The 22,770-nt window shown below is 43.9% G+C and overlaps 1 long non-coding RNA gene across 2 annotated transcripts in view; it reads right to left on the reverse strand.

Moving 5' to 3' along the window:
* LOC309378854 overlaps window positions 1-22,252 on the reverse strand; it is a 29,716-nt gene extending 7,464 nt beyond the window's left edge. The window contains exons 1-2 of one of the 2 annotated variants that reach the window (XR_014172202.1): window positions 21,720-22,252; window positions 13,911-14,031 (exon numbers count right to left, since the gene is read on the reverse strand). This is a non-coding gene — a long non-coding RNA (uncharacterized lncRNA). Of the gene's footprint in view, window positions 1-7,797; window positions 7,934-13,910; window positions 14,032-21,719 lie in introns of those variants that run through there. The other variant, XR_014172203.1, reaches the window with a different exon arrangement.
* Window positions 22,253-22,770: the final 518 nt, after the last annotated feature.

Below are 22,770 nucleotides of genomic sequence, written 5' to 3' on the forward strand. Positions count from 1 at the left end.
ATTCAGGACCGATAAAAGAAAGCACTTCTTTAAACTATGGAATTCATTCCCACCAGGGGCTGAAGAAGGGGGTGCGGTGGGTGTGGGCTGCCCCAGGTGTCACCACTGAGGGAGGTGACAAAATGCTGGGCGGCACTCACCAGGGACCTGCAGGGCACCCGAGACATGCGTCTTTCCTGGGAGAGACGTGGTGGCTTGGGCGCATGCAGGCTGCCCAAATGGTCCACCCTCTGCCTTCCCCCCCCCCAGCTGTAGGGCAGCTGAGTGGGATGTGGCAGGCAGACTCCCAAAGCCCCACGGTGCACGCCGCCCCTGGGCGCTCTGGCCCAGGTGCCCGAGCGACTTCCTCCCCCGCTGACTCCCACAGGAGGCAGTGATGGCCACCAACTGAGGTGGCTTTTTACAAAGGACTGGACAAATTCATGAAGGGCATTTAGGCACAAAGCTAATGTTCTGGAGTGTAAAAGGTAAAGGACCCCTGACCATTAGGTCCAGTCGTGACCGACTCTGGGATTGCAGCGCTCATCTCGCTTTATTGGCCAAGGGAGCCGGCATACAGCTTCCGGGTCATGTGGCCAACATGACTAAGCCACTTCTGGTGAACCAGAGCAGCGCACGGAAATGCCATTTACCTTCCCGCCAGAGTGGTACCTATTTATCTACTTGCACTTTGACGTGCTTTCGAACTGTTAGGTTGGCAGGAGCAGGGACCGAGCAACGGGAGCTCACCCTGTCGCGGGGATTCGAACCGCCGACTTTCTGATCGGCAAGTCCTAGGCTCTGTGGTTTAACCCATAGTGCCACCCACGTCCCGTTCTGGAGTGTAGCTCCCACAAAAAAATATTGAGTCTGGAGGGGCCCATAGTCTAACTGCCACGTAAGCGTCGTGTGAGCGAATCAGGGTGAACCAGGAGCCTGAATAGTTGGTTCCATCTGGAAGATGCTTCCTATGTGCTAAAATGGCAATTCCATCACACACAAACTCTAAGCTTTTAAGTGGTGAGGACGTGGCTCCCTGCCATGCAAATTGTTGTGGCATAAAAAGCCATATCTGATGCAGCCTATCATAGAATTGTAGAATTGGAAAGGACTCTGAGGCTCATTTGGTCCAACCCTCTGCAATGCAGGAATCTCAGCTAAAGCATCCATGACAGATAGCCACCCAACCTCTGCTTAACAACCCCCAAGGAAGGAAGAGTCCATCACCTCTGTTCCACTGCCGAACAGCTCTTACTGTCAGAAAGTTATTCCTGATGTTTAGTCGGAATCTCCTTTCTTGTCGCTTGAAGCCTTTGGTTCGAGTCTTACCCTCCAGAGCAGGAGAAAACAAGCTTGCTCCATCTTCCACGTGACAGCCCTTGAGATATTTGGAGGTATTTAGGAAACGGGACATGGCTCCAGCATGTCACAAAGAAGGGTATCGACAAAAGTCTCTCTGTGGCCCATCCCAACGCCACTGGGAGATGGCGCGTCAGCAAACAGCCCGGCGCCTGTCAACGCATGGGAATATTTCCCCTCCCTTGGAGCAGAAGATCCCAGCGCCCGTAGCACTCCAGTCCTCCTGCGACTCTTACGTAAACACCCCCACATGCCTCCGACCTCAACCAAATCCACAGAGGACTGAATTACCCATTTAGCAATTTTTTAAAAAATTTAATTAAAGCGAGAAAGGCAATGGGGCCCCTTCTTTTTATTGCACTTGCTGTTGAAGCTGGTTATGAAACTCTGGGTCTGGCTCTGAGAGCCACCTGCCTCTGGCATTCCAGCAGAGGGATGGGGTTTCTGCCTAAACCCTGTCCCAAATGCTAACCACTGAAATCAAGGCACCGACATTTCATTTGGTAGCTGCGGGGCAACTGTGCAAAGGAAGGAGCGGAACGCCATATCCAGGCCAAGATGGCATTGTGCTTAGCAGTAAATTACCCGTCTCCTTTTATTTGATTTTGTACCTTTTGGGGGAATATTTTAATGATTTTAATGAAGGTTTGGTACAAGATCATAACTTATATTTTCAGGTAGTGGGGTTTTAGCATGTATTCCGAGCGCGATTTGTGGTTCTCTCCCACCCAGCGAAGTGTACCAGTAGTAAAGGAAAAGAGAGAGAGACTTAATAAATCTAAATCAATTAAGACCTGTTGAAAAGTTCTCAGTAAAGTTAGAAGCCAAAGATGCCCGAGGTAGGGCTAAGTCGTACTCTGGCTTTTAATGAAAATGCTAATGATTTCTCCTTTTCTGGAATATATTTTGGCTTGCAGTTTCAACAAGATGCACTCCTTCCGCAATCAATTCCACACACCTTTATGTCGGTGGTTTTCTGCTTACCCCTCAAGGGGGGTAAAATTAATAAATGATCATTTCTACCCAAAGGGAGTCATGACAAGAAAGGGGGAAAATCACAAACAGGAAGGAAGAGGTTCCTCTTAACACCGGCAAGGGGCCATCAAACCAACTTGCGATGAATTTCGCAGGCAACACTCTCAGACAAAATCCTCAGGTGTTTCATCTGGTGGGAAAGTAAAGAATCTCACGTTGCAAATTTGCATTTGAAATTTCCACCACCAAAAGCACTGAATGGGTGTCATTGCTCAGATTCTCGGTGCCCAGGACAGTTGTTCTTTCTGCCCAATGGGAGGGCCGGCATTGTGCCCTACTAGCTGAGAAGAAGGCTTGCTCATTGCATTCTTTTCCAGTGAATTACATGAAGGAAATAGAGTCCAGAGGAGAAGGCAGGGAGTAAACAGCTCCAGAACAGAGCATCCTGCCAGTCCTGTCGTCCCTAAAATGTAATGGCTTTCATTATAATACCTGGTACTTCCTTCTCCTCCGTCAACAAACTGCTGCTGGTGTTTTGCTCGGAACAATAACTCAATTCAACAGGACGTCGACAGATTTGCATGCATGGCTCCGCCATGCCCAGTCTCTTTGTTGTATTTGTATAGGTTTCAGCCCGTAACAACAGCCAGTCAATTTCCCCCAACCACTCCATCTGTTTAAGTAACTACCAAACGGGTTCTGAGCTAGAGTTGCCATATTTCAAAAAGTGAAAATCTTATATGATCTCTTATCTGACTCCTCATTTGGGTTTGTGGTACCCACCTTATTTTATGGTTGTAAGTCATTTTTAATTGTTTTTAATATTGTGTTTTAATGCTGTCCTGGGACCTTAGAGTAAAGCACATGTCGAAGAGGAAGAGGAAGAGGAAGAGGAAGAGGAAGAAGAAGAAGAAGAAGAAGAAGAAGAAGAAGAAGAAGAAGAATTTCTGTATTTTGTACATGGTTCAGTTTTGTTTGCGATGTATACAGTCACATTTTGTTGTTAGCTGGTTTCTTAGGAAATGTTATTGACGGCAGTTGTCTTTGTGTAGGTTCTATGTAAAGTGCAATAGCTACATCTATCAGATTAAGTGATATATATATATACCGGTATACACACACACACACACACACACTATATATATATATATATCACTAAATAACGAACTCATAGAGATTAGGGAGGAGACAAATATAAGCGACCCAGATCACGCACTCACGAAGGTAAATTTCTACCCCAGTTTGTCTGCACAGGGATTTCTTCATTATTACCATTATGTTGGCATTATCTGCTTGTAAAACCATAAGATGTAGTGATAGCCACCAACATGGATGGCTTTATAAGAGGATTAGACAAATTCATGGAGGATAAGCCTATCAGTAGCTACTAGCCATGATGGTTACATTCTCCCCACTGTTTGAGGCATTATGCCTCTGAATAAACCAGTTGCTGGGGAATCACAAGTGTTCATGCCCGGCTTGCTGGCTTCTCAGAGGCAACTGGCGACCCACTGTGAGAACAGGATACGCCTTTTGTATGTTCCAGCAGAGCTGGTCTTATTCCCCGGAGTCTGGCAAACGTGGCAAATTCAACATTGGAGTTCTTCTCTCTTCAAGACTAAATTTACCTAGAATATTAAAGGACCCAATAAGAGATCACCCACATCTTAATTTTGCTCTCCACTTTCTGGGTGCAGGTGTTTGCTTTCAGAGGCACCAAGTAGCCCCATGATTTAGGGGGCCCATGGTGCGCTTGTGTGGTAACACACACGCAACGTTGCAACATCTGGAGGAGGCCAAGCACCGAAGCAGTGACATGCTCAGCTCTGTGCTTGGCCTCCTCCGCCCAGAAGAAAAGTTTGGACTTGATATCCCGCTTTATCACTACCCGAAGGAGTCTCAAAGCAGCTAACATTCTCCTTTCCCTTCCTCCCCCACAACAAACACTCTGTGAGGTGAGTGGGGCTGAGAAGAGTGTTATTGGATGAGATTCATAAAGACCAAACAGGCTTTCTCCCAGGGAGATATATGTCAGACAATGTGAGGAACATTATAGACATTTTGGAGCTTTTAGAGACGAACATAAACAGAAAAGCAGTTTTGATCTTTGTGGATGCGGAGAAAGCCTTTGACAATATTAGTTGGAGTTTCATGAAGAAGAATCTGCAAGGGATGGGGGTAGGCCAAAAATTTGAAAATGGTATAGGTGCAATATACTCTGAGCAAAAGGCTAAATTAATTGTGAATGGTATGGTGATGGATGAGATTCCGATAGAAAAAGGGACACGACAGGGATGCCCAATATCCCCCCTATTGTTTATATCGGTCCTGGAGGTACTGTTAAATATGATTAGAAGAGACCAGCTGGTGGAAGGGGTACAGCTCGGAGCTAAACATTATAAGTTAAGAGCATTTGCAGATGACTTAGTTTTGACTTTGCAAAAACCAGAAGCCAGTACAAAAAGGGTATTGGAACTTATTGAAAAATTTGGTCAAGTGGCAGGTTTTAAATTAAACAAACAGAAGACAAAGGTGTTGGGAAAAAATTTAACAATGGAGGAAAAAGATAGTTTTCAAAGGGAAACGGGTTTAGAAATAACAAAAAAAGTGAAATATCTGGGGGTGAATTTAACATCTAAGAATATGAATCTGTTTAAGGACAATTATGAGAAATGTTGGTTGGAAGTGAAGAAAGATCTTGACATTTGGGCTAGACTAAGACTCTCCTTGTTAGGCCGAATTGCTGTTATTAAGATGAACGTACTGCCGAGATTGTTGTTTTTGTTCCAGACATTACAAATTTTGGACAAGATGGACTGTTTCAAGAAGTGGCAGAAAGATCTATCTAAATTTGTCTGGCAGGGCAAAAAACCCAGAATAAAATTTAAGATTTTAACTGATTCAAAGGATAGAGGGGGCTTTGCCCTGCCGGACTTAAGACTTTACTATGAGGCAGCAGCATTCTGCTGGCTGAAACAATGGCTACTTCTTGAGAATACAGATGTCTTGGATTTGGAGGGATATGATAATAACTTCGGCTGGCATGCATATTTGTGGTATGACAAGGTAAAGGTTCATAGAGGCTTTAAAAACCACATTGTCAGAAAAGCACTATATAACGTGTGGATTCGCTATAAGGATTTGTTGGAAAATAAAACCCCCAGGTGGTTGTCACCCATGGAAGCCAAGGCGGTAAAAAAACTTAATATGGAATCAGATTGGCCAAAATATTATGAAATTATAGAATACGATGGTGAAAAGCCTAAATTACAGAGCTTTGAGAAATTAAAATCTAAAGTTCGAGACTGGTTACATTATCATCAGATTAATGAGACATTTAAGCAAGACAGGAGACTAGGATTTCAGAAGGAGAGGTCAAAGTTAGAAACAGAGCTATTGGAATCCAATACTAAGAATTTGTCTAAAATGTATAATTTGTTGCTGAAATGGAACACTCAAGATGAAACAGTAAAGTCAGCAATGATTAAGTGGGCACAGGATATCGGACATGATATAATGTTTGCAGACTGGGAACAGTTATGGACCACAGGCATCAAATTTACGGCATGTAGTGCCTTAAAAGAGAACATAATGAAAATGATCTATAGGTGGTACATGACCCCAGTCAAGCTAGCAAAGATATATCATCTGCCCAATAACAAGTGCTGGAAGTGTAATGAATGTGAAGGAACTTTTTATCATCTTTGGTGGACCTGTCCAAGAATTAAGGCCTACTGGGAAATGATCTATAATGAAATTAAGAAGGTCCTAAAGTGGACATTTGTAAAGAAGCCGGAGGCCTTTCTCCTGGGCATGGTCGATCAAACGATTCCAAAGAAAGATAGAACTTTTTTCATGTATGCAACCACGGCAGCAAGAATTCTTCTAGCAAAGTATTGGAAGACTCAAGAGTTACCTACTCTGGAAGAATGGCAGATCAAAGTGATTGAATATATGGGACTAGCAGAAATGACTGGCAGAATCCGCGACCAGAGGAGAGAGACGGTGGAAGAGGACTGGAAAAAAATTTAAAGTGTATCTTAAGAATTTTTGTAAAATTTTGGAATGAGAAGATGGCAAGGGCCATGAAATTAGAGAATTTATAGCTGTTAAAATCTAAACTTAAGAGAACTTAAAGAAAGTTGTGTTTTTTAAAATTGAAAGAAGGATTGCTTAAAGCTAATTTAAAAAACAAGGGTGCAGTGATGGGAAGGTTTGGGGAAGTCATCTATGTTTGTTTTGTATGTTTTTCTTTTTCTTTTTCTATTTTGTTGTCTATTCTGTTTTTTATACTGTCTAAAATGAATAAAAATTTTCTTAAAAAAAAAAACAGAGAAGAGTGACTGGCCACCCAGTCACCCACAGAGGTCACCCAGCAGCTGCATGTGGAGGAGCGGGGAAGCAAACCCGGTTCACCAGATTACAAGTCTACCGCTCTTAACCACTACACCACACTAGCCCAGCCCCCTTCCAACAAATATTGCGGGGGCAGAAGACACCTCAGCCCCTTAAAGTAGGCATGCTGGCGTGCGTTAAAGTTCCTGTCTGAGCACTTTTTCCCTCTCAGAGTTTTTCCCGCTCTTTAATGCTCAGTCAGAACAAACAGCAATATGTGCTTTCCATTTAGAAACACAGCAACAAAGGAAGTCCGGATGAACCCTATACAGTGGTACCTCGGGTTAAGAACTTAATTCATTCTGGAGGTCCGTTCTTAACCTGAAACTGTTCTTAACCTGAGGTAACACTTTAGCTAATGGGGCCTCCCATTGCCGCTGTGCCACAGGAGCACGAATTCTGTTCTCATCCTGAAGCAAAGTTCTTAACCCAAGGTAATATTTCTGGGTTTGCAGAGTCTGTAACCTGAAGCTTCTGTAACCCGAAGTACCACTGTATGTGTTTATCTGGCATTCCAGGGGACAGCATTACCCAGATGTGACTTTATTCCAGAGCAGTGATCCCTGGAAGATCACAGTGTCATTTCTGCAATATTTGATCTGCTTGCAAATAAAGCAGAGCAGAGGTGGAAGCAGAGAGACTGAAGACTTCCTCCCCAGAGAAAGTGCCCCGCTTGGGTCCCCAAGAGTGAAAAGGGACAAGAACGAAGATGCCATGGACAGCTAGGGTATCCAACGTGGTCCAACCAGATGTTGTTGGACTACAAAACCCATCATCCATCACCCTTGGCCAGAATGACTAAAGCTAACAGGATTTGGAGTCCTGCAACATATGGAGGGCGCAAACATCTGGCTTACAGTACAGAACCAGACCAAGACATTTTGTTGCTTGAGGCAAAGAACAAGATGGTACCCTCTGCTCCCATGACACGGATAACAGCCAGATCGACTAGCCGCTGAATCATCAACACCACAAATTGTATTTCTATTTAAATTACATTAACAATTTCTAAATTTGCATCTATGTGTATACATAAGCGTATGCCAAACTAATGTGAATCTGTGACCTCCTTTTTCGGTCATGCGTTACCTCTTTTTTAAAGACGCATTGAGTGAGCAACGTAGCCAGAAGTCACAGAGAGAAGAAAACAGCTTTCTGTTCCTCCTTTCTTCAGAGGTTAGTAGTGCTTCCTGGCATCACAGCCCTTAGATGCTGACAAGTCCCACATCACCTCTGAACATTCAAGTCCAGCTGGTCCAGTCCGAGAAGGTGTGATGCAACATCTCAGGGCCCCACGGTTGCACAATTCATTGCTTCTTTTACATTTCCAACTTCAACAGGGATCAAAAACTGCTATGGGGTTCCTGCATTTCAGGGGGTTGGACTAGATGACCCTCGGGACCCCTTCCATCTCTACAGTTCTTTGATTCTATGGACACTGCTGATGGGATCATGTCCTCCACTGCACTGGCAGGCAACAAGCTAGCTAGGAGGGTTCAAATGGGTCTGTGGCACACACAGTGCTGCCCTCCAGCATCTCCCTGCTGCTCGGTGACCCACAGCAAAACTTAAGGATTTCCTTTTTTATTTTATTTTATTTTGACAAAGTAAGAATCATAAATAGATATGAAAAAGAAAATGTGCACCCCACCACCAAGACCATTCCATTGTAACTATCCAACCTCACAAAATTTCAACACCTCTTGTGATGGTTTGACCTCTTTCTGTTTTAACAGTACAAATTCTACAAACACCCTCCCTATCTCCTCAGAATTATTTCTCCTGCATATTCCCCATCTTACCTTAATGGCAAATGTTAATTTATCATTAATAGCTATATCACACACCTCTTTATACCATTCTTCCATTTTATATTCTACTTGCCCCTTCTCTTCCCAGCTATCATGATTCGTGCAGCTGTCAATAAATTTGTGAGCAAGTCCTTCATAGCCTGTGAACCTTCCACCCCATCATAAATTGATAATAATGCTACCTCTAGACTTTTGGTCAGCTTTAAACAGTGATTTCTGTTATCTCCTTAAATACCCTTTGCCAAAAAAAAAAAAGAACATATTTACACTTCCACCACATGTGAACATAGTTTCCTGTTTCCTGGCATCCCCTCCAACATAACAGCGAATATTCCTTGTTTATTTGATTTAATCTGACTGGTGTTAAAACCGTCTCCAAAATAATTTATACTAATTTTCTTTTATTCTCATAGACAACGTATGTTTCTCTCTTATTTCTCCCCAGCTTTGACTATCTATCTGCCCTGTTGTCTCCTTTTCCCACACCTCTTTTAACTGATCTTCTTGATCCTCCATTTCTACTAATATTTTATGTGGTTTCCCCTTTTATAACTCTATTTTCTTCTCTATCTCCCCTTTTTATAATCGATTTTTTTCAAATTTTGTGTATTCTTTGCAGTTCTTGTTTTCCCTTAACCACTTGTTTGTCCATTGCTCCAAGAAGGATTCCCTTTCTAATCAAAGGTTAGAGAACCACCAGGTTCATGAAATGGTAGGCATTCGCTCTGAATTTGAAAGTCAAATTCTCACATGTTTTGGTCCATGCTACAAAAATACCACCTCAGTCTATTTCGGGGGTTTTGTGTCCAGCAGAAACCAAAGTCCCAGGAAACCCTCAGAGCTCGGAGTAATTTCTAGAACGTCCTAATACAGCGCGGGATCCCCAAATATCTGCTTTGGAAGTAGATTCTTCCAAGAAAATGTGAGTTGCACCTTCTTCTTTGCATTTTACATTTACAGCTATCTCAAATGAGCCTTAAGTCGGCTCTTAATAACATAGTTATTATGAGCATACTATTTTATTTTCTGCAATCTGTGCATGTGTCTGGGGACTTGCAAGGTGTTAATCCTTAAACTGTTGACTCACAATGTGTTCATCTGTCAGTCTGTCGGTCTTTAATAAAGTCAAGTTCCCATTTGCTTCAAAGGGAAGCTTATAATGAGGACTATAGGTGTTATGTACTGAGTTGAATAGGATCCAAACTGCAGCAGTCTGATTGGTCCTAGAACAATAGGATCCAAATTGCAGCAGTCTGATTGGTCCTAGAACAATAGGATTCAGAATGCAGCAGTATGATTGGTTGGCAGGAACCACCCAATCATGCTCCAGATATAAGTGAATCCACAACCTGATTGGCTTACAGTAGAATTCTGAAATTAGCCAATCATGTGCAGCCCATTGTGTAAATAATGTATATAAAGCAGATACTTTGAGGGGACTTTCATTCATTCCTCCTCACCACTATGAGCAGAATAAAAAGCATGAAATCACTTTGCGACTCTGAGTATATTTCAATAGGCCTACTAATTCTCTCATCCTGACTCTTACCAACCCACACACACACACACACACAGAGCCTCATAGGTTGGGCTCTGCTGGGGGTGGGGAGCCTTTGATCCGTGAGCCTAATTGGGCCCACCAGCCCTTCTCATTTGGCCCATTCAGGTGACTTTGGCCAAGCCCTTCCCACTTGCTCTGTCTCAGGTGTGAAGCCAGTAAAGATCTGGCTGGGCCTAAAAGGGGTTTGCAGGTACCTTTAAACTGATCCAGACTAGCTCCTGGCAGCAAAGCCTTGAAGCCACTACTTAGATTTCCCACATTTCCCCTGAAGGTCCAGACAACCTCTGGATAACTGCCATCGCCACATGCCATCCAGTCAACTCCAAAGCTTTCATCTCCTTAGAAAACAAAAGGGCATTTGCATACCCCGCAAGTGTCCTGGAAAAACTGGGAAATCCTGTTGGATTTTTCCCGCGAGAGCACAGCAGCCATTTTAGGCACTGTGATCTCACTCCCCAGAAGCACTTTGGGGGGCTGTGATCTCATGCAGTGCCCCAAAACATGTGTTTTTTTACGTCGTACAAGAACATGGCCCTGAAAAAAGCACGTCTTTATTAAAAAAAGAAACCAGAAGCATTTTTACTGGGTATGGTTGGGAGTGATATAAATAGAAAAGAATGTAAGCTCTTTTTATATGCAATAACAGCAGCAAGAATATTATTGGCCCAAAAATGGAAGCAAGAAGAATTACCGACGATTGAAGAATGGAGGGTGAAGTTAATGGACTATGCAGAACTAGATAAACTAACAGGAAGGATTCGAAACCGGCGGGACCAGAAATTCGCAGAAGACTGGAGTAAATTTACGGACTATTTGAAAAGTATTTGTGAAGACCAGATGACGTTTGTAGGCTTACAAGAAGTTCTGTGAGGAGTATTATTGGAAGTATTGCAAAAATAGATAAAGGAAAGGATAATTTGTTAAGAGACTTAAAGGCAATATAAAGTTAAGAAATGTATAAGAAGTGGATAAAACGGTGGATTTTATCAGAGGTGCTGATGGAAGTCTAAAAAGATTGTGTAAGTGATAAGTTTTGTGGTACATTTTATAATTTATATGTTAAAATCAATAAAAATTATTATAAAGAAAAAAGCACGTCTTTCAGCTCTGTGATCTTGCGCCTGTCACATGACTCATGGAAGACAAGCATCCCAATTTTGGGACTCGACATTTTGGAAGGTATGGCGTTGGAAATACAGCAGCAATATTGGGACCTGAATCTAAGTGCTGCAACACGTATTGACAGCTTTTGGGCAGCTTCACTGGCTTCTAGCTCTTTGTTTGTGGGCACAATTCAAAGTCTAGAAGTATTATTTGAAACTCAAGAACCCAAAGAACTGCCCATCCTTCTATAAACCTGCCCATTCTCTGACATCAAAAGCACAGGCCCAGTGCCAAATGTCTCCACCATCAGAAGCCGGGCAGGTTTCAACGCAGATAGGACCTTTTCACTGAGGGCGCCATGACTCGGAAGCTGCAGATCTGAAGCCACCCTTCATATCAAGATTTATTTATTTCATTTCATTTACCCAGAAGCCTCTGAGTGCATTATCTGCTTTCTCTTTTACAGTGGTACCTCGGGTTACAGACGCTTCAGGTTACAGACTCCGCTAACCCAGAAATAGGATCTCGGGTTAAGATAAGAACTTTGCTTCAGGATGAGAACAGAAATCATGCAGCGGCAGCACGGCGGTGGCGGGAGTCCCCATTAGCTAAAGTGGTACCTCAGGTTAAGAACAGTTTCAGGTTAAGAATGTACCTCCAGATCAAAGTTCTTAACCAGAGGTACCACTATACATCTGTTCTGTATTTTATTATAGCACCTTATCCTGCTGCTTTATGGATTGTTCTTTTGTAGGTCTATCGGAAAATGATCACTTGTATTACATACCCTGCAAGTCTCCCAGAAAAAAGGGACATCCCGTTTTCTCACGCGAGAGCATGGCAGACATTGTGGGTACCGTTCTCTTGCACAATTTCACGCTGAGATCTTACCCCTGAGAAAAGCACATCTTTGGGGCTTTGTGATCTCATGTGGGACCATAGGCGGGAAGATACATATCCTGGTTTGGGGACTCAGTATGTTGGAGGGTAAGATATTACAGTGGTACCTCTGGTTGTGAACGGGATCCGTTCTGGAGGCCCGTTCGCAACATGAAAAGAGTGCAACGCACAGGTTGCGATTCGCCACTTCTGTGCATGCACACACACATCATTTTGTGTGTCTGTGCATGTGTGAGCACCAAAACCTGGAAGCAACCCTTTCCGGTACTTCCGGGTCATCGTGGAACGTAACATGAAAGAACGTAACATGAAGCAGACGTAACATGAGGAATGACTGTAATGTGTTATATTTGAAGCTGCCCAAGGAAACTGTGGTATGTTTCAGAGTGCCGTGGCTCATCAAGGCAGCCTACACACACACACACACACACACACACACACACACACACAAAGGCCACAGCTCCAGCCCCAAAGAGCATTGAAAAATGCAGAGGACTCTGGTTCATTAGAGCAACTGGCCCCAAAACATCACTCCTGAGTCTTTCAAGCCCCCGTGCCTTCTAATTTACAACCAGTTCAGAGGGTGGCCTGGGTTGTGTACTTCCTCCTCCTTGTAGAACTCAAGAGGGAGGTGGATAGGGACAAAAATGAATTTTTCTGTCTCTGCCCATCATTGGGTTCTGGCTCCACCTGTCATTATCTCTAGCGCCACCTACTGTTGGCCTCCCTGTTCTCTGTCCTACCAATTCCATTGGGCACCCAACACCACTGGAAAAGTGCATGGTGGGCAAAGAATGATATGGTGGTTAACATTTTTGGGTTTTGGCTGGAGAGACCTGGGTTTTCATCCCCATTCAGCCATGAAGTTCATTGGGCATCCTGTGTTCCTAATGTAGGTCAGATATACCCTTCCCATCTCTGGTCAGCGGTGTCACATGGGTGGGACTTTTGGGCACAGGTCTAAGACACCGCTCAGCAGAACAAGTAGAAAGGCCCCCAAATGCATGTGGGCTTGCTTATCATTGAAGTAAATCACCGTATATTTCGCTCTATAAGACACACCAGACCACAAGACGCACCTAGTTTTTGGAGGAAAACAAGAAAAAAAAGTATTCTGAATCTCAGGAGCCAGAACAGCAAGAGGGATCACTGCACAGTGAAAGCAGCAATCCCTCTTGCTCTTCTGGCTTCTGGGATAGCTGCACAGCCTGCATTCGCTCCATAAGACGCACACACATTTCCCCTTACTTTTTAGGAGGGAAAAAGTGAGTCTTATAGAGCAAAAAATACGGTATGTAATTTCACAATCTTTGGGGGGGAGCGGGCGGATAAGCCCATTAAGTGCTGAGTGTAAATCAACCTAACTGCACCTTTGTCTCTGGGAGTATTTAATTTCCTCTCTACCTCTGTGCATGTTTATGCCACTCACTATGCAGCCCAGAGGGTTTGGGATCTGGAGGTGTGAAAAAAATCTAAATAAATAAAAATATTTGCCATGCAATGGGGAGCAAGCCAAATTAGCGGGCAGGCTTCCAATATGAGTAACAGCCAAAAAGCCGGTCTTTGGGCAAGAATTCCCAGCATTCCTCCCTCCCCCTCTTCCTTCCCAAGAACCTTGATTCCCCTTAGACATTTTCTCATGCTCTTTCCTTAGCACAAAGCTCCTGCTGCTATTATTTCCTGGCCACCCCTTGCTGGAATCATCTAATTGAGGCTCCTTGGGGCAGGGGCCCTGACATTTAATTCGCCCACAACAGCCCCGACACGCCCTGCAGAGCTGGGTTAATAATGAATAATAGTCCTGCCCGTGAGCAACTCTGACCGACCGTGGGAGAAGTCCTTTGCAGACATCAAGCATGTGAACCTGGAGAACATTCCAGCATGGAGCAAGGAGGAGGCCTCAGAAGAGTGTTTTATCTTCAGAAAGGTGGAAGGATTGCATATCTCCTGGGGAGAAAGAGAGAGAGACCTGTTTACTCCAGGAAGCACTCAAGTTAATTTGAATCTTCTTGTCTGGCTAATACCATCTCACATGTTAGACCTGGGTTACATCTTCAGAGAGAAGAAAAAGAAGAAGAGTTTGGATTTGATATCCCGCTTTATCACTACCCGAAGGAGTCTCAAAGCGACTAACATTCTCCTTTCCCTTCCTCCCCCACAACAAACACTCTGTGAGGTGAGTGGGGCTGAGAGACTTCAGAGAAGTGTGACTGGCCCAAGGTCACCCAGCAGCTGCATGTGGAGGAGCAGGGAAGCGAACCCGGTTCACCAGATTACGAGTCCACCACTCTTAAACACTACACCACACTGGCTCTTAAGTTAAAGAGAGATCCTATAACTTTCCTCAGATATAGAGCCTAAGAGGCAGAATCGGGCCATTTGTTCATCCAGCCAGGCGTTTGTGAGTGTGCCTTTATGACTATTATTCAAAATGCAGTAAAATGGCTACCTACAAATTCATACATCAAAAGGCAAATCATAGTGTAACAATAGCAGTTCCATAGCAGCTCAAAAAACCAGCCACAATGTGTTGATTAAAACCTGATAAATTAAATAGCTGTTGTTGTTTTTAACCACCTGCCTATATTCTATGAATCAGGTGCCAGGAAAATGTCATTTTACATGGTCAAAACATTGGCACTCCATATAGGTTCTCCACAAACAGGTTTGTGAGGCTGGTGGCAGAGCTTTACTTTCATCTTCCCTTACATATAAAAAGAAGGGAGACCTGGTTTCCTCAAAGGTGTTTTCCTTTATAACCCCATTTGCAACTCTTTTAAGCCCAGGTTGTCGTTCTGAACTAGCTATATCCCAAATATTATTGAACCACATCTCAAGAGGTAGCTGAGCCTGGGATTTACAGTGATATGTGATCGCTAGACATGCGGCTACCGATATTAAAAAAAAAAAATCTTTCTGCTGGTAGTAGGGTCAGACTCTGGGTTTAGTGAAAGCAGGGCTAAGGCTATGTTTCACAAGAGAGGTTGTTCAACAATTCTGGAGATAATACTGAAGACCCTGGTCCAAAATATATATACAATTTTGCATATTTGTGAGTGTATTCTGAAACAACTTCTTGGTTCAATAATGGTGCATTTGGGTTTTTTTTCCTGGTTTGGTCTGTGCAACGATGTTTCCCCCGTGCTAACTGCCAAGTTATTTCTGTCCAGAGGGGTTATAGCACAACAAAAGTGGAACAAACATAAATTAGAACATTAAAAGTTATGAGCTTTCAGCAGGGAGTTTCAGGATCTGCAGTGATTGAAAAGGAAACACTGTGGCCACCTCAAAACACCAGCAGGCACAAACAGTACATACCCTCCAACATTTCTCCCATGAAAATAGGGACATCCTATTCCACAAAAATTATAATAATTTTCTTATTTTTATCCCGTCCCTCTGACTGGGTTTCCCCAGCCACTCTGGGTGGCTTCCAGCAAATTAAAACATCAAGCACAGTAAGATATCAAACATTAAAATCTTCCCTATACAGGGCTGCTTTCAGATGTCTTCTAAAAGTCAGATAGTGGTTTATCTCCTTGACATCTGATAGGAGAACATTCCACAGGATGGGCGCCACTACCGAGAAGGCCTTCTGCCTGGTTCCCTGTAGACTCACTTCTCACAATGAGGGAACTGCCAGAAGGTTCTCAGAGCTGGACCTCAGTGTCTAAGCTAAACAATTGAAAGATAAAATAGTATTATTAATACTACCCCCTAATTATATTCACCCAAGAAGAGGTACGCTGGTAAGACAAAACTCTCAAAAGGGGCTATATGATTATTGTAAAGGAAGAAACACTGATCTAGAAAAATCGATCTACAGAAAGATAGCGACGGATAGATATTCGGCATGCTCGTGTGGCAAGTTGCTCTAGGTATGTACAAAAAGATTTCTATCGCGACACCATCTGATAAAAGCAAAACACACCTTGGCTGTTGCCTAGCAATGATGAGGAAAAGCAGCCTAAAGAAGCCTAAGAGGAAATCAGGAAAAAATGGATTTTGTCTCTGTGTTCAATATGAACCGGATGCCTTCTCAAAACAAAAAAAAATTCCTTCCAGTAGCACCTTAAAGACCAACTAAGTTAGTTCTTGGTATGAGCTTTCGTGTGCATGCACACTTCTTCAGATACACTGTTTACAGATACACTGAAGTGTGCATGCACACGAAGAACTAACTTAGTTGGTCTTTAAGGTGCTACTGGAAGGAATTTTTTTTGTTTTGACTATGGCAGACCAACACGGCTACCTATCTGTAACCGGATGCCTTGTGTACAATATGTGTCCCCCTCTCTGTCCAGGATGGTTCTGAACAAAACTGAGATGCAAAAAAAGCTCAATCCTGCCTCCAGGTTTTCCACAGGCATCTGGTTGGCCACTGCAAGAACAGGATACTGGATGACCCATTGGCCTGATCCAACAGACTCTTATGTTCTTATGTAAGCTGTGGGTGAGCTAGCTAGGCAGGTATAACCGCCCTTTTTTCACACAGTTATTCCAGGAGAAGAGAATCATTAGCACATGTTCCTTTTACGATCTTGTCCTCTCTCTCTCCCCCACCCTTCCTTGTTTGCCTGTCACGTGAAGGCATTTGTCATTAAACTTGAGGCCCAATCTGCCACCACAGTTCAGAAAGGTGGAGACACTGCTCTGTAGTGTGGCTGGCAGATCAGCATGCGTATTTATTAAAATACATCTTGAGTTTCATTTCTTCCAGAAGGTAATAAATCCTCTACATTTCCTGGTTAGGGTAAAGGAAGAGTCCAGCTGGGTTGGCTCAAAACTCTTAAAAACCATTGTAAACAGCTAAAATCATTAGTGGGATTGGAATAACACTTGTAGTTTAATGGTGGATTTTGTGGAGATGCAAAAGATTCGGATTATTATAAAAGATGCAGGAGGAATGGACCAAAAATAGGACCCACAAAGTGGAGGGGTGAAGTCTAGGAGATTCTGTGGAATCTTGTTTCTATATTGTATGTTGATATGTTATTGTTGGGAAAGATGGAGGGCACAAGGAGAAGGGGGCGACAGAGGACAAGATGGTTGGACAGTGTTCTCGAAGCTACCAGCATGAATTTGACCAAACTGTGGGAGGAGGTTGAAGACAGGAGTGCCTGGCGTGCTCTGGTACATGGGGTCATGAAGAGTCGGACACGACTAAATGACTAAACAACAACAACATGTTATTGTAAAATTTTAATTTGAAAAACCCAAATATATAAATTTACCAAAAACCAAAAAAAGCCCAGCTAGTCCTGTCTTCAGTTCCCACCGTGGCCAGCCAGGGATGAGGGGGAAATTCAGTTTGCATTTAAAGCCAAATTTATCAGACCCACACTCTCCAAAACAATGTGAGAGCCAATATGCAGCCACCCTTCGAAATTCACACTTATGTGAAATTTCGCTGTGCAATACCGCTCTCCAACCAATCTTCGCCAAAAATGCAGAAAGAAGAAGAAAAAGAGTTTGGATTTGATATCCCGCTTTATCACTACCCGAAGGAGTCTCGAAGCGGCTAACATTCTCCTTTCCCTTCCTCCCCCACAACAAACACTCTGTGAGGTGAGTGGGGCTGAGAGACTTCAGAGAAGTGTGACTAGCCCAAGGTCACCCAGCAGCTGCATGTGGAGGAGCGGGGAATCAAACCCAGTTCACCAGATTATGAGTCTACTGCTCTTAACCACTACACCCCACTGGTGTAGTGTGCATAAGCAAGAATATATGTCATGGAATGGTTGTATGGAGAGGAATGTTGGGAGGAACCAGCTGGGGAACCCCCAAGGGAAGAAGGCTCAGAACCCGGGGAGTGGTGGTGGGACGGTGATGAGTGGTCATGGGGATTAGAAGGGGGAAAGGAGTTGACAGAAGCTGAAGGGGTAACAGGGCTTAGTGAGCTGGGAGAGACTGTGGCAGAGAGAAGTCAAGAATCAGAAGAGAAGGTGAAGCAGGAGAATGGGATGAGAGAGGCCAAGAGGCAGAGATTGTTAGGATTCTTGCTCCGTGTTTGCAGTCATGGGATTGTTGCCTATCACATGACGGTGTATGTTTTCATTCCACAGTGTGGGAAGTGACAGAGACAGTATGTTTCGTACTACTGTGTTCCAGAATGTCCTTTGTTTCTTTCTCTTTGCTATCTGATGAGAAAGAGGGAAGGAGCTAAGTCAGAATGCTCTGAGTGTATTATATGTAAATAAAAGTAGATTAGCCAAAATGTTGTGCTACTGAGTTCTGTTACGCAAACTGCAAAGACTCTGCAGGATTGTAAGTGTGATGATGCCTCTTGGTATCAGCCGCTGTGGTGTTCGATCGACCAGGAGGGAGAGAACATGCCAGGCGGGCATGTGTCTCTACCAGGGTCCTACATGTGAGTAGTGTTATGTTGTGGGTGAACATATCAGACGACACAGCGATTCTTCCAAAGCAGCTCTTTATTTGTAAGCTGGAACAGAACTGAACTGAAGAGCTCAGTCAGCCTGCTTATATAGAGCTCCAGAACAACGTAACTGTTGCAACTTTCTAAAACTATCCAATCACTGAACGTCACTTTCGATCCTTCATTTGCATAACTATCTACAGTATCCACCTGCTGGCCCAGGGCGAGACCTTCAGTACATAACAAGTAGGACAATCCTAACAGAGATGAGTCAAGCTGATGAAGAGCCGTAGGTGTCTCCCCCTCCTGCTGCAACAAACTCCCTAACCCCCTCATCTCCCCAAAACAGAAGAGGCATGAAAGGGGCAGAGGAGAGGTTGGCTGCATGCAGGCGCAGTCTCTGTTTGCTTGGAAGTAGCCCTGGAGAAGAGGAGGCATAGGCAGCTGTGAGGATGCAGTGACCTTTAGTCCCGGCAACCAATTTCATGGAATACGACCCACTGGGAATGAGCTGTTGTGCTCCTTAGGCCTGACACTCAGCCAAGTCTGTGGAGATCATGTTTTTGCTAATAAAAAGTTAATTCCAACTTTGGACTGCGTGATTACTGACCGACACACTCTGTGACAATACATTTCTGAAAATAACACATGAAAATACATTATATCGGGGGGAATTACTTGCAAAAAAAATGTGTACATTAGTCAAAACACCATATTAAAATGTGTTTATTAGAGGGGAAATTGCACTAAAATGCTGAATAACTCTCATGGGAATTTGTTTTTTTTTTAATCACAAATTAAAAAACTAAATTTATTGGGGGGGGGGGGAGAAAAACTGAGATAAACCAAAATTGACAGCAAACATAGAAAAGGAGAGGAAGAGGAATATAACAAGGGAGAGGAAGAAGAGGGAGATGAGAAAGTAAACTCTGAGAGTAAAAAAACAACACACAGTTCATATCCAAAGAGCTCAAAGAATCTGGGTCTCATCTGCACTATGCATTTAAACCAGCATTCCCTCAAAGACTCCTGGGAATCCTGGGAACTGTAGTTTGTTAAGAGGGTGCTGAGGCTCATTAAAAGGTAAAGGGTAAAGGGACCCTTGACCATTAGGTCCAGTCGTGACCGACTCTGGGGTTGCGGCGCTCATCTCACTTTATTGGCTGAGGGAGCTGGCATACAGCTTCCGGGTCATGTGGCCAGCATGACTAAGCCGCTTCTGGCGAACCAGAGCAGCACACGGAAACGCTGTTTACCTTCCCGCCAGAGCGGTACCTATTTATTTACTTGCACTGGCATGCTTTCGAACTGCTAGGTTGGCAGGAGCAGGGACTGAGCAACAGGAGCTCACTCCGTCGCGGGGATTCGAACCGCCGACCTTCTGATCAGCAAGTCCTAGACTCTGTGGTTTAACCCACAACGCCACCCTGCTACAAGACACCTATTCCCCTTAGAGGGCTACGGTTCCCAGAGTGGTTTAAACAACCCCTTTCCCTGGGGAACTCAGTGTCGAGAACACGGGGCTGTATGAGCAAATATTCTGACCTTCTGCAAAGCTGCTTCCTCCGTTCTTAATGGTGGCTCCTGTATTTTAAAAAACTGAAGGGCTAGAGTACCAACAAAGACAAGGCACCTGATCGCACACAGAGAGAGTGCATAATAGATATCTTTCAAGTGGGTGGCATCTGGAGTTTTGCTGGGTGTGATACAGATTGGCCCTTTCAGCTGCGAGGCAACTCATCAGAGCCGCAATTTCATGTACTTAGCCAAATCAAGCCCAGGTATAACCTCTAGACATTTACCTGGTGCTAATTACACCTTCTCTGGGCAACCTGCTCTTCCCTCCAGCCCCTAATTGTTTTGTTACACACACAAATCCTCCTGCAAGCCTACACAAGTGCCTATCGTTTTTCATTATAATTTAGGGGGGGAAATCCGTACTCCCGAGTTTCTCGCTAGAAAAAAGAAGAAGTAAAGAGAGAGAGAAAGAGAGAGAGAAGGGTGGGTTGCGGAGAAAGGTGAGAGGCTTTGCCAGTGGGATAATCTTTTGCCTACAAATCAGGCCTCTGTTTTCTGGAATTAGACCTCCCACCTTTCAAATGGTTGAGGCGAATTAACTCACACCCACCCAAGGCCATATATTTCTCCCTTTTGTCTGCGGGGAATTTCCTCTCCAGTGATAGATGGGAGAGGTCACGAGCCAACTGGAATTTCACCTGCCAGCTTGGAAGGGGCAACATAGAAATAATGAATAATGAATTGAGTCCTGCTCCTACAGATTTGCAAACAGGAATTGGAACGCTGGTTGTCAACCCAACAGCCGTAGGAACTGTTAGCGAAGTCAAAATATTCGTCACAACATTGTGGAGCTTTGTTCGCATGAACAGAAGTTGCCAACGAGAGTAGAAGATAGCCAGATATTCTGAGTAGACCCATTGATTTACAATCCTTCGCAAAAAAACTCAAGATGCATTCTGATTCAATTATTTTTTTAACTGTAACAATCTCAGTTACAGCTACAATTGTATTTGAGATGCTATAAAATAAATAAAAGACAAACATATTGAATTTAACAAATTGGCGCTTAATATTTTTGCTTGAAATACTCCGGGACAAAAAGTGTCATTTTACAAGGTATGTATCCATTGGCATCTACAGTGGTACCTTAGGTTACAGACGCTTCAGGTTACAGACTCTGCTAACCCAGAAATTGTACCTCAGGTTGATAACTTTGCTTCAGGATGAGAACAGAAATCGTGCGGTGGCAGCAGGAGGCCCCATTAGCTAAAGTGGTACCTCAGGTTAAGAACAGTTTCAGGTTAAGAATGGACCTCCGGAACGAATTAAGTTCTTAACCCGAGGTACCACTGTACTCTTAAAAGAAATATTTCACACCCAACATCCCTCCACGCACACAAAAAGCACAATTCAAAACTGTTTAACTTTTTAATACTTTAGGGTGTCTTTTCATTATGCATTCACGATCATCTGTGCTTGTGATGATATTGGGGTGGTTATACATGATCCCACTTTCAATACTGCTTTTACTTCACTGCTCCCACATAAAGACGTCGACTCAAGACATTCCCCAGAGTGGCTGGGGAAACTCAGCCAGATGGGCCGGGTATAAATAATAAATAATTATTAAATTATTATTATGCCCTCACATGGCACATAGTTAAACGATGGAACAGACATCCAACGAAGCCAAACATTGGAAGATTCAGGACAGATTTAAAACAGCATATCTTCATACCACTCATAGTTATATTATGGGACTTGCTCCCTCGGGAGACCATGATGGCTGCCATCTTGGATGTCCATTGCTTGAAACCACAGGAGGTTCCTGTGCTCAGCTCCTGCTTTTAGGCTTCCCTCAGACATCTGGTTCGCCTCTGTGAGGACAGGGATGCTGAACTAGACAGGCCATCAGCCTCATCCACCAGGTTCTTCTTTATCTTCTGAAGTTCCCATCTAACAAAGTCGCTGCCCTGGGAGAGACCATAGAGCCTAGAGCCTAAAATTTCCCATTTGCCTCCCTGGCTGTGTCCTTCACTCTCTCTTTAAGCTCTTCCAAGACTGTGATTTTGTGGCGCCAGCCCAGCCGCGCCACCCTGGTCGTCTGCGAAGTCAACATCAGGGCTGAAGCTCCGTGTGTGTTCCCAGCAGTTTCTGCAGCTGTGCCGTGGAAAGGGTGGGGGGGAAGAGACAATATCTTGCTGGAGAAATCTTGCCTTTTCTTTAAAAAAAGAACACCTAGTAATAAAGCAACTTATATTCTTGTCTTAAGGCAAATGGAGTGCTGTGCCACAGATACATGCGCCACTCCCTCTTATTATTGGCTCAGAGGGAGCCGTCGTTTAGGACATGCAGAGTCTTCCAATTTTAATCTATACTCTAAATTAGATCTAGGAGACAAGTTGCAGGTCTCAGGCACCTTGGAATCCTCTCCTTAGCATGCATATGAGTTTTGGCTCTCAAGAGTTCCACTCAAGGGACTTGCGTTGTTGAGTCTTGCCCTAGTTCCCTGAAGTAGTTGAGCTTTTGGAGAAGGTAGGGCTCTGGATTGGTTTGAGGGTATCAGGCTGGGTGATTCTTTTCAAATATGTTGGAGGGGAGACAGAGAAATTCTCACGCCCGTGATCCCGGGTGACCCGTTTCCAAGCCAAACCTCACGTAAATTGCCTCCAAATTAATCTCGGCACAGATACTTCAATCAAGGCATATACAGGTATCTTTGAGAAGCGCCAAGTCCCTAAAGAAATGTGGCATAGCCAGCGTGGGATCAGAGCGCAGGCTACAGAGGG

The sequence above is a fragment of the Podarcis melisellensis genome, assembly GCF_964234715.1.
Source record: "Podarcis melisellensis genome assembly, chromosome: 10".
NCBI lineage: Eukaryota > Metazoa > Chordata > Lepidosauria > Squamata > Lacertidae > Podarcis > Podarcis melisellensis.